The sequence below is a fragment of the Mustela lutreola genome, chromosome 12 (assembly GCF_030435805.1).
Source record: "Mustela lutreola isolate mMusLut2 chromosome 12, mMusLut2.pri, whole genome shotgun sequence".
NCBI lineage: Eukaryota > Metazoa > Chordata > Mammalia > Carnivora > Mustelidae > Mustela > Mustela lutreola.
Genome location: NC_081301.1, coordinates 61498697 through 61512152, shown reverse-complemented (window position 1 = coordinate 61512152; position 13456 = coordinate 61498697). Strand labels below are relative to the sequence as shown.

The following is a 13456-nucleotide window of genomic DNA, read 5'->3' as shown; positions in this document are numbered from 1 at the left end:
TTCCCCACTGATTCATTCATACATTCATACTTCAAGAACTTTTGGAATCTTGCCAGGCATTACTGTAAACTTGGGACAGATTCTTTCAACAACAAGTGATACCCTGCTTAGGGAACACAGATTCCTCCTCATCTACCTTGTTTTTCCTAATGAACCCTGTTAAAACTTTAGCTACATCCAAGTATTAAGTTATAGTAACTCACCATGTCACCTATTTTTCCATTTAATTTTGTGCTACTTTGATAGTTCTTAAAAATTCTCTTTCAAGAAGCATGAGATCATTTTTGAAAGTTAGGACCTGTTAGATCTTAACATTGTATCCCTCACTCTTAATCTCAGAGCAGGTGATTTCAGTTGTAATAGTAGCATTTACTTTGTTTCTCAATGCTCTCTAATGACAAAGAATTAAATTTCTTTGCAACCAGAGTTAAAATCCTGAGGGACAATAAAGGGAAAATGCCTTGCATGATAAAAATTTATGTCATGATACAAATGTTTAGCTCTCAGTGTTGAAAGAGACATATGGTGACTGTAAATTAAAGATGTCTGAGAATGTCCTTTTTTTTTTAAAGATTTATTTTTTTTTAATTTTTCAAATTCATTTTTTATTTATTTTCAGCATAACAGTATTCATTATTTTTTGCACCACACCCAGTGCTCCATGCAATCCGTGCCCTCTCTAATAACCACCGCCTGGTTCCCCAACCTCCCACCCCCTCGCCCCTTCAAAACCCTCAGATTGTTTTTCAGAGTCCATAGTCTCTCATGGTTCACCTCCCCATCTAATTTCCCCCAACTCCCTTCTCCTCTCTAACTCTCCATGTCCTTTTGAATGATTTTTTTGCTGGCATTCACTTTAGGAACTAAGGGAAAAATGAGGGAAAGTATGGACATTCTTTATAGCCCAAATAATCTGATCTGTTTGGTGTTAGAGGTAATATCTCCAATCTAAGAATTCTTTCATTGTCCCAGAAAATTCTTTCATGTCCCAGAAAACATTTTTGTATTTCCTTCAATGTGATTATTATATTAACAAAAATTATATAAATACAGAGTATCTTAAAATCAGCCTGGAAGTCTTGAAGTAATAAGTATATTCAGTTCTTATTTACCATGCAGGTCTTATATTGTTGTATGAGCCAAAAATAAAGCTTTGTAGAATCAGTCTAGACAGTGATGTCCTCTCATTCATGCTGAAGTATAGGTTTCAAGATTAGAGATATTTTAATCCGTTCACCAAAGCATGAAGAATACTTCATTCCATCTACAATTACTGCTTGACTTCTGTGTTTACACACTGAGCACTCCTGTTACCTAAGGTACCATTGTCCTTTGCGTGGCAGAGCCAGGACCAGGCCAAGGCTGTCCACTCTGATTCTAATGCTGCTTGTGATAGCTTACGCTATTCTCCTTTAGCATGTCTTAAGAAGTAAATACTAGATTAGTAATCCTTTAGAACTGATTTAAAGCTCCTATTAGTCTTAATCCCTCCCACCCTCAGGAAATACCTTTTGTGTTTTATTATTGATACCATGTAAATCTCTTAAAGTTTGCAAAAGAAATGAAAACTCTTGAATACAGTTTTACAGTGACTTTTTTAGACCCACGTAATACCTTATTTCTAAATTGAAATGATCTGAATTCATAGTGCACCAATTATTTTTTCAAATTATCCATTTGAGTGCACTTTGTCTATGAAGCTCAGATCCTATATTTTTTCTCCTGAGAGATCAGTGAGTTGCAATTTTAGCATTGCAGAGAAGTAAGTGATAATATCAATGTTTTGTTTTAATTCTCTTATTCAGTGTGGATGTGAGTGCTACAATTTTAATTCTTAGTAGACAAGTATGATTCTTTGGATTTTATGGCTAGAATGATTGATTTTTTTTAAAAAAAATTATTTATTTATTTGACAGAGAGAGAGAGAGACAGCAAGAGAGGGAACACAAGCAGGGGGAGTGGGAGAGGGAGAAGCAGGTTTCCCACTGAGCAGGGAACCTGATGCAGGGTTCCATCCCAGGACATTGGGGTCATGACCTGAGCTGAAGGCAATGCTTAATGATTGGATGATTGCATTTTAAAAGTATCCTTAGACTTCTTCAGGAATCAATCTCACATTGTCAGTTTTTAGATTCTAGAGAAGTCTTGGAACTCCTTTCAGTGGAGGCTCCAAAGGAGCTAATGGAAATCTAACAGTGCAAGGGAGGTCAGGTAACATTTGATTGCTAGTTTGTACATCACTAATTCTAATTCCTAATTATTTCCTGGGATTTTCTTTTTAAATGTATTTGTAAATAAGACTTATTATTCATTGTGAATGCAAAATATACCGAAAGCATATTTTGCTTGGGATATATATTAATATAACAGATGTGACTGTTCTAGCTAATTCTGTTTCATTTTATGGTGAGTACTTTGCACACATGGAGGGTAAGAAGAGGGTAGCATGAAATACCTTATATTTATCTTTTTAAGGTATATGTGAGACTTGAGTGTGGTGGTTCTCTTCTTTAAAGATCCATTTTAGTGGGAGGAGTCAAGGGCAGAGAAGTAGCAGGCTGAGACTACTTCTGCTAGCAGGAGATCAGCTAGATAGCTTATCTAAAGATTGCAAACACCTGCAAATCCATCGGCAGATCGAAGAGAAGAAGAACAGTAATTCTAGAAACAGAAAAACAACCACTTTCTGAAAGGTAGGACTGGCGGAGAAGTGAATCCAAAGCGACGGGAAGATAGACCCTGGGGGGAGGGGCCAGCTCCCGGCAAGTGGCGGAGCAACGGAGCACAAAATCAGGACTTTTAAAAGTCTGTTCTGCTGAGGGACATCGCTCCAGAGGCTAAATCGGGGCGAAGCCCAAGCGGGGGCAGCGTGGCCTCAGGTCCTGCAGGGTCACAGAAGGATCGGGGGTGTCCGAGTGTCGCAGAGCTTGCGGGAATTAGAAAGAGGAAGCCGGCTACAGAGACAGAGCCGAAAGTGAGATCACAGCTCGGGGTTACCTTGAACCAGCCGCAGTCTTGGTGAGCTCGGAGCGCGGCCGGAGGTCAGGCAGACGGGAGTTACTGGGCGCTATTCTCTGAGGACGCACTGAGGATTGGGGCCCCGGGCCCTGGGCTCTCGGCTCCGGGCTGGAGAGCAGGAGGCCGCCATTTGTATTCCCATCCTCCAGAACTCTACGGAAAAGAAAGCTCTCAGGGAACAAAAGCTCCTGAAAGCAAACCCGAGCGGATTACTCAGCCCGGCCCCTGGTAAGGGTGGTGCAATTCCGCCTGGGGCAAAGACACTTGAGAATCCCTACAACAGGACCCTCCCTTAGAAGATCAACAAGAAATCCACCCAAAACCAAGTTCACCTACCAAGGAGTGCAGTTTCAACCAAGGAGAGTGGTTTCAATACCAAGGAGAGCAGCAGAATTCCAGAGGAGGAGAAAGTAAAGCACTGAACTCATGGCTTTCTCCCTGTGATTTTTTAATCTTGCAGTTAATTTAATTTTTTTCTTTTTCATTTTTTTTTCTGCTTCTGCTAAATTTTTTTTAACTTTTACCCTTTTCTTTTTTAACGTTTTTAACTAGTTTACCTAATATATATATTTTTTCTATTTTATACTTTTCTTTATTCATTTTCTTTTTTTTGTTTTTTTTTTCTTTCTTTTTTTATGAACCTCTTTTTATCCCCTTTCTCCCCCCTCACGATTTGGGATCTCTTCTGATTTGGTTAAAGCATATTTTCCTGGGGTTGTTGCCACCCTTTTAGTATTTTACTTGCTCCTTCATATACTCTTATCTGGACAAAATGACAAGGCGGAAAAATTCACCACAAAAAAAAAAGAATAAGAGGCAGTACTGAAGGCTAGGGACCTAATCAATACAGACATAGGTAATATGTCAGATCTAGAGTTCAGAATGACAATTCTCAAGGTTCTAGCCGGGCTCAAAAAAGGCATGGAAGATATTAGAGAAACCCTCTCGAGAGATATAAAATCCCTTTCTGGAGAAATAAAAGAACTAAAATCTAACCAAGTTGAAATCAAAAAAGCTATTAATGAGGTGCAATCAAAAGTGGAGGCTCTCACTGCTAGGATAAATGAGGCAGAAGAAAGAATTAGTAATATAGAAGACCAAATGACAGAGAATAAAGAAGCTGAGCAAAAGAGGGACAAACAGCTACTCGACCACGAGGGAAAAATTCGAGAGATAAGTGACACCATAGACGAAACAACATTAGAATAATTGGGATTCCAGAAGAAGAAGAGAGAGGGGAGCAGAAGGTATACTGGAGAGAATTATTGGGGAGAATTTCCCCAATATGGCAAAGGGAACGAGCATCAAAATTCAGGAGGTTCAGAGAACGCCCCTCAAAATCAATAAGAATAGGCCCACACCCCGTCACCTAATAGTAAAATTTACAAGTCTCAGTGACAAAGAGAAAATCCTGAAAGCAGCCCGGGAAAAGAAGTCTGTAACATACAATGGTAAAAATATTAGATTGGCAGCTGACTTGTCCACAGAGACCTGGCAGGCCAGAAAGAGCTGGCATGATATTTTCAGAGCACTAAACGAGAAAAACATGCAGCCAAGAATACTATATCCGGCTAGGCTATCATTGAAAATAGAAGGAGAGATTAAAAGTTTCCAGGACAAACAAAAACTGAAAGAATTTGCAAACACCAAACCAGCTCTACAGGAAATATTGAAAGGGGTCCTCTAAGCAAAGAGAGAGCCTATAGGTGGTAGATCAGAAAGGAACAGAGACCATATACAGTAACAGTCACCTTACAGGCAATACAATGGCACTAAATTCAGATCTCTCAATAGTTACCCTGAATGTTAATGGGCTAAATGCCCCAATCTAAAGATACAGGGTATCAGAATGGATAAAAAAACAAAACCCATCTATATGTTGCCTCCAAGAAACTCATTTTAAGCCCGAAGACACCTCCAGATTTAAAGTGAGGGGGTGGAAAAGAATTTACCATGCTAATGGACATCAGAAGAAAGCAGGCGTGGCAATCCTTAGATCAGATCAATTAGATTTTAAGCCAAAGACTATCATAAGAGATGAGGAAGGACACTATATCATACTCAAAGGGTCTGTCCAACAAGAAGATCTAACAATTTTAAATATCTATGCCACCAACGTCAGAGCAGCCAACTACATAAACCAATTAATAACAAAATCAAAGAAACACATCAACAATAATATAATAATAGTAGGGGACTTTAACACTCCCCTCACTGAAATGGACAGATCATCCAAGCAAAAGATCAGCAAGGAAATAAAGGCCTTAAATGACACACTGGACCAGATGGACATCACAGATATGTTCAGAACATTTCATCCCAAAGCAACACAATACACATTCTTCTCTAATGCACATGGAACATTCTCCAGAATAGATCACATCCTCGGTCCTAAATCAAGACGCAACCAGTATCAAAAGATTGGGATCATTCCCTGCATATTTTCAGACCACAATGCTCTAAAGCTAGAACTCAACCACAAAAGGAAGTTTGAAAAGAACCCAAATATGGAGACTAAACAGCATCCTTCTAAAGAATGAATGGGTCAACCAGGAAATTAAAGAAGAATTGAAAAAAATCATGGAAACAAATGATAATGAAAATACAACGGTTCAAAATCTGTGGGACACAACAAAGGCAGTCCTGAGAGGAAAATATATAGTGGTACAAGCCTTTCTCAAGAAACAAGAAAGGTCTCAGGTACACAACCTAACCCTACACCTAAAGGAGCTGGAGAAAGAACAAGAAAGAAACCCTAAGCCCAGCAGGAGAAAAGAAATCATAAAGATCAGAGCAGAAATCAATGAAATAGAAACCAAAAAAACAATAGAGCAAATCAACGAAACTAGGAGCTGGTTCTTTGAAAGAATTAATAAAATCGATAAACCCCTGGCCAGACTTATCAAAAAGAAAAGAGAAAGGACCCCAAAAAATAAAATCATGAATGAAAGAGGAGAGATCACAGCTAACACCAAAGAAATACAAACTATTATGAGAACATACTATGAGCAACTCTACGCCAACAAATTTGACAATCTGGAAGACATGGATGCATTCCTAGAAACATATAAACTACCACAACTGAACCAGGAAGAAATAGAAAGCCTGAACAGACCCATAACCAGTAAGGAGATTGAAACAGTCATTAAACATCTCCAAACAAATGAAAGCCCAGGGCCTGACGGCTTCCCGGGGGAATTCTACCAAACATTTAAAGAAGAACTAATTCCTATTCTCCTGAAACTATTCCAAAAATAGAAATGGAAGGAAAACTTCCAAACTCATTTTATGAGGCCAGCATCACCTTGATCCCAAAACCAGACAAGGATCCCATCAAAAAAGAGAGCTATAGACCAATATCCCTGATGAACACAGATGCGAAAATTCTCACCAAAATACTAGCCAATAGGATTCAACAGTACGTTAAAAGGATTATTCACCACGACCAAGTGGGATTTATTCTAGGGCTGCAAGGTTGGTTCAACATCCGCAAATCTGTCAATGTGATACAACACATCAATAAAAGAAAGAACAAGAACCATATGATACTCTCAATAGATGCTGAAAAAGCATTTGACAAAGTACAGCATCCCTTCCTGATCAAAACTCCTCAAAGTGTAGGGAGAGAGGGCACATACCTCAATATCATCAAAGCCATCTATGAAAAACCCACCGCAAATATCATCCTCAATGGAGAAAAACTGAAAGCTTTTTTGCTAAGGTCAGGAACACGGCAGGGATGTCCATTATCACCACTGCTATTCAACATAGTACTAGAAGCCCTAGCCTCAGCAATCAGACAACAAAAGGAAATTAAAGGCATCCAAATCGGCAAAGAAGAAGTCAAATTATCACTCTTCGCAGATGATATGATACTATATGTGGAAAACCCAAAAGACTCCACTCCAAAACTGCTAGAACTTGTACAGGAATTCAGTAAAGTGTCAGGATATAAAATCAATGCACAGAAATCAGTTGCATTTGTCTACACCAAAACAAGACTGAAGAAAGAGAAATTAAGGAGTCAATCCCATTTACAATTGCACCCAAAGCCATAAGATACCTAGGAATAAACCTAACCAAAGAGGCACAGAATCTATACTGAGAAAACTATAAAGTACTCATGAAAGAAATTGAGGAAGACACAAAGAAATGGAAAAATGTTCCATGCTCCTGGATTGGAAGAATAAATATTGTGAAAATGTCTATGCTACCTAAAACAGTCTGCACATTTAATGCAATTCCTATCAAAGTACCAGCCATCTTCTTCAAAGTAATGGAACAAATAATTCTAAAATTTATATAGAACCAAAAAAGACCTCAAATAGCCAAAGGGATATTGAAAAAGAAAGCCAAAGTTGGTGGCATCACAATTCCGGACTTCAAGCTCTATTACAAAGCTGTCATCATCAAGACAGCATGGTACTGGCACAAAAACAGACACATAGATCAATGGAACAGAATAGAGAGCCCAGAAATAGACCCTCAACTCTATGGTCCACTAATCTTTGACAAAGCAGGAAAGAATGTCCAATGGAAAAAAGACAGCCTCTTCAATAAATGGTGTTGGGAAAATTGGATAGGCACATGCAGAAAAATGAAATTGGACCATTTCCTTACACCACACACGAAAATAGACTCAAAATGGATGAAGGACCTCAATGTGCGAAAGGAATCCATCAAAATCCTTGAGGAGAACACAGGCAGCAACCTCTTCGACCTCTGCCGCAGCAACATCTTCCTAGGATCATCGCCAAAGGCAAGGGAAGCAAGGGCAAAAATGAACTATTGGGATTTCATCAAGATCAAAAGCTTCTGCACAGCAAAGGAAACAGTTAACAAAATCAAAAGACAACTAACAGAATGGGAGAATATATTTGCAAAGGACATATCAGATAAAGGAGTAGTGTCCAAAATCTATAAAGAACTTAGCAAACTCAACAGCCAATGAACAAATAATCCAATCAAGAAATGGGCAGAAGACATGAACAGACATTTCTGCAAAGAAGACATCCAGATGGCCAACAGACACATGAAAAAGTGCTCCATATCACTCGGCATCAGGGAAATACAAATCAAAACCACCTCACACCAGTCAGAATGGCTAAAATCTACAAGTCAGGAAATGACAGATGCTGGTGAGGATGTGGAGAAAGGGGAACCCTCATCCACCGTTGATGGGAATGCAAGCTGGTGCAACCACTCTGGAAAGCAGCATGGAGGTTCCTCAAAATGTTGAAAATAGAACTGCCCTATGACCCAGCAATTGCACTACTGGGTATTTACCCTAAAGATACAAACGTAGTGATCCGAAGGGGCACGTGCACCCGAATGTTTATAGCAGCAATGTCCACAGTAGCCAAACTATGGAAAGAACCTAGATGTCCATCCACAGATGAATGGATCAAGAGGATGTGGTATATATATACAATGGAATACTATGCAGCCATCAAAAGAAATGAAATCTTGCCATTTGTGACAACATGGATGGAACTAGAGCATATCATGCCTAGTGAAATAAGTTTAGCAGAGAAAGACAACTATCATATGATCTCCCTGATATGAGGAAGTGGTGATGCAACATGGGGGCTTAAGTGGGTAGGAGAAGAATCAATGAAACAAGATGGGATTGGGAGGGAGACAAACCATAAGTGACTCTTAATCTCAGAAAACAAACTGAGGGTTTTTGGGAGGAGGGGGCTTGTGAGAAAGGGAGTGGTGTTATGGACATTGGGGGGGTGTGCTTTGGTGAGTGCTGTGGGGTGTGTGGACCTGGCGATTCACGGACCCGTACCCTTGGGGATAAAAATATATGTTTATAAAAAATAAAAAATTACAAAAAAAAGATCTATTTTAAAGACTTCCATTGATGGATGAATGGGTAAAGAAAATGAGGTGTGTATTTATATGTATATGAAGATACACACTGGAATTTCATATTCAGCTATAAAAAAGAAGGAAATCCTGCCATTTGCAACAACATAAATGACCTTGAGAGCACTATTGTAAGTGAAATAAGTCAGGGAAAGACAATACTGTATACTCTATTTTATATGTGTAGTCTTAAAAGAACACACTGAACTCATGGGAGCAGAAAATTAATTGTTAATTGTTGGGAGCCGGTCATGGGGGAAATAGGTTAAGATGGTTAAGGGTACAGACTTCCAGTTTTAAAATGAATACATTTTGGGAGTCTAATATACAGCATAGTAATAAGTATAGTTAGAAATACTCTATTGTATAGTACTGTACTTGAAAATTGCTAAGATCTTTAAAGTTCTTGCCACAAAAAATAAATAAGTAAAAGAAATTATGTGAGGTGATTTATTATTTTATTTATTATTTTGGTAATATTTCTCAGTATACATACATAAATTAAATCATCATGTTGTACATTTTATGTTATACATTTTAAACTTAGATGTTAAAATATCAATTATATTTAAGTAAAGCTGGGGGAAAAGGAGACTATAATAGGAAATGTATCATGGAGATAAGCATCAGTATTTTAAATTTTAGAAGCAAAGGCATTGTAGGTATTATTTCATCTAAGTATTGAATGTAGTCAGTTTTGTCACTGTCAGCCCTGGCAAGGTAACTGAGGATGCATGCAAAGCTGGAATCAATGCTGACCAGCTGTCTTTTGATTTACCAGTTCTAACAAGGGACATCACTCTGGCCCCAACTGTTGTGATAGTTTTTAAGTAGTACCGTTATCACCTGTGCGGTGTTAGATCATTTCTGAAGGGGTGAAACATAAAGTAAGAAGGTTGTGATCACAGAGAAATGGGCCAGACCTTTGTGGCCTTCGGTGCTCTCACTGTTTTCAGAGTCTTGCTCAGTGCTTACTGTGTTTCCTTTTGCTATTGTTTCTTTACTTTATCCATTTGTGTCAGTTAAAACAAGAAAGAAGCCTCAGCTTCTTCTTTGGAGCTTTAATTGAATGGGTTGGGGGAAGAGATAGGTTACAAATTTTGGATTGTACCCCCACTTAGATTCTAGGATCCTGGATCTATATCCAAATTCAAATGAAATGAAATAAAGAACCCCCCAAAAACCTGTCTGTCCTGAGATTTAGGTTGTACATCCCATCATTCTAACTAAATGTAACTGCTTTGTGCCGATTTCCCTATTTCAGTATCGCTTAGGTGAATAGATGCAACTGACTGAAAGCTATGTTCGAGTTTATGGCTTATAACTCAACTCTATTGGATTATTTTATTTTCAGCTATTTGTTTTCAACCTTTTTGTGACTATTTATAAAATGGATTTTGGAGCAGTTTTTACTCTGTTACCGTATGACTTGAGAGCACATGCCAAACATTGCCAAGTTCTGTTTTTAGGTATAGACTGTCAATACTCTGATTCTACCATGTTTTTCTTATTTTCATTTTTAATGTGAGCCTAATCACTTTTGATCTAATTTGCTATACTTTTCTCTAATTTGCTTCTTTCCACTGTATAATGACTATAAGTCATTACTAATTAAAAATGCTAGTATTCTCACTGTAAAAACATAGAATATGTATTGCTTTCTTTGAAGCTTTTTTTCCCACCTTTTCTTTTTTATCCCTACACTGAAAAAAATTTTTTTCCATTCTGGGTATTTCTGTGAAATACCTGACTACTCCTTTAAGGATACACTTCTGATTATGAAGAAAGATATTTGTTAGATGTCTGGAATGGGCCAGTAACCTGAATACTTACTACTATCTAAAATAATAATAATAATAATAATAATTTATATGGTTTATATTATGTAGAGTAAAAATACGATTTTCCATATTATCTTTTGAAGAATTTATAATATAGAATTCTAAAGGGTAAAATAAATATCATCAGATTAAGGAGGTTAAAAGGGAATATGGATAAGATTTTCTTTTCTTAAAATTTATAGATTATGTAAGTGTCTGGTGATTTTTTTCTGTCTAGGTAATTTGGATATTTATTCAGGAACCTTTCAGGGGAGAGGGGCTATTAAGTTTTGTTTTAGTGCCATAAGTGGTGGTGAAAACTGCGTGTAAGGATTGGTAGCTTATCATGGAAAGTCACATCATACTCAGATTTATGACTTTGACAAATCATAAGTTGTCAATCTTCTGTCCTTGGCAGCATTAAGCCTGTGCTATAGTTTTTCATTGTCAGTGTGACCAATTTCAAATAAAGTGTGTATCATTTGTGCTATGTCTTGCTATGGAGCTTTTTTATTACTTTAAATAATTCTCGGACAGGTAAGCACAGTAGCTCACATACTTAAAATCTAAACAAAATCCAAATTAAAGAAAGATTTAAAAGCAATATAATGAAAAGGTTCTATTAGAGATTATATCTAAGATCTCTTCTGACCCTAAAAGCTCTTGATTCTGTGTTGCTTTGTATGTCCATTTTGCTTTAATTAGCTTTCCTTTAGAATTGGGGACCTTCAAGCATACTAAATTTATCATGCACTTCTTAAACTAGTCAGAGGTGTTGAATAGCAGAAAAGTATAAGAATACAAGTGGCACTGATAATTATCGGACAGATCGGTGTAGTTTTTATGAGCTAAAGAAAATTTTTAACAAACCATTGACCTCAAGGTCTTACTATAACTTTATCTACTTGCTTCTTGGGAATGCATGACAATATGCATTATCTAAATTCTTTTTTATTTTAGTATATCCTGTTACACTTAATTTAGAAGAATTTGTTTCAGTATTTTTGCTTACAAGTAATACAGTGTTAAAAAAATAGCTGTATATTATATTCTTGGGCAAATATTTGCCATTGTATGAAAAAGCAGATTTTGTAATGAAAAATTAAAAAAAAACACTTTATAGGTTGGAATTTTCATTTTGTATAATGAAATGTACAAACTAAGTAATTGCACACATCTATTGAATAGCATTTATTGTACTACGTAGAATAATAAAGTTGTATTGTATATGTGTGACATATCTGTAATAACATTTTTTCCCCCAAAATGGTTTCAGGAAATCAAAACCCAAACATGAAATATGTTTTCACATTTATTCACTATGCCCTTTATTTTTCTTGTTTTTTTTTTTTTAATGGAGTAACATAGATATGAACAAGTTATTCTTTAATGATAATTTGGGATTTGCATTTCCTTTCCTTTTATAAAGAATGGAATATGGAATTGCAGTGATTAAAAGAAAACATTTTGGTTTGTATTTTTTTACTGCTTGACTATAAGTAAGTGATATCTATAGATTTGGTAGTGGTTGCCATTCATGCCCTCTAAGGCTGAACATATCTATTTTATTTGACTTCTGAAAGAAAATGAACTATTTTTTTTCTGCATAAATCATAGTCACAAAGTTAAATTCTAGAAATTCCTGAGGTGGTCTTTACAAAACTCACTCCCATGGTGTTGCTAAAGCTTGTAGACTGGAAGAATCTAAGTCATTTGTTGGAATGCATTTGTTTGAACTCCTGATTTGAAGTGTACATTAGTCTGTCAGCTCAGTCTCAGTCTCAGGTAAAAATGATTGACCTCTTGGAAGTGGTAGCTTGTCAGATCTTTGAGAACAGTTAAGTACCAACCTGTGTAACTTTCTCTTTACTCTGCTTGATGATTGGGAAGGTGGTTTATTGGGTAATCTTTGGTTCCCGCTTTGCATTGAGACTGGGTCTTATAGATGGAGGTGCCTCTGTTATGAAGCAACTCTAACTTAGCTCTGTTGAATCTCAAGGTAGTGCTTTCCCTCTCTCCATAATAAAGAGTTCTCTTAGGCTGGAGATTATTAAAGAAAATCTGTATGTTTAAGGTTTATGACCTTTGCCACATAACACAACCCTTACCCTCTTTAGTTCCCCAGATAAAAATAATAATACTGATAACCAATTTTTGAAATTGCCAATCATTATACTCTTTGAAGTCTTTTATTTAGAAAAGTAGAGTTTTATTTTTCAGCTTTTGACTTACATAATTCAGAATAACAATTGATTTAAATATAAGCTAATATAAGCAGCATACAGCTTCCATAAAATATAACACTGATAAGGACTAAAGAATTCTTTATCTCTATCAGAAATATCCTTTTACAGTGAAGGAGCAGGAGGCTGGCTGAGGACAAAGCAAAAGCCGGGGCCTTGCACCCCCCCTCATCCGCTCCCCTCCATATGTGTGGCGTTCCTCAGGCACCCCTGACTGCCATAAAATGATAAATGGTTAACTTGCTGAGATCACAATCCTGCAAGACAGGAGTCTACCTTGGTTTGCAAATGTCCTTGAGATTTACAACAAAGAAGTTACCTTATCAATAGCCCAATTTCCAAAGACACAGAACTCAGTTCCTCAAGCCCTAATGTCACCCTCCCCTCCATGAAAAACCGAAGGAGGTGGAGGTAGAAGGAAAAGTAAATAAAGTTAAATTTCTTCTAAACCTAAATCTCATTAACAAGGATGCTTGATAGCAGGAATGTAACATTCCACCA

The 13456-nt window shown here is 37.1% G+C and overlaps 1 protein-coding gene across 10 annotated transcripts in view; it reads left to right on the top strand.

Moving 5' to 3' along the window:
• KDM4C (lysine demethylase 4C) overlaps positions 1–13456 on the top strand; it is a 521081-nt gene that overhangs the window by 318010 nt on the left and 189615 nt on the right. The window lies entirely within an intron of this gene.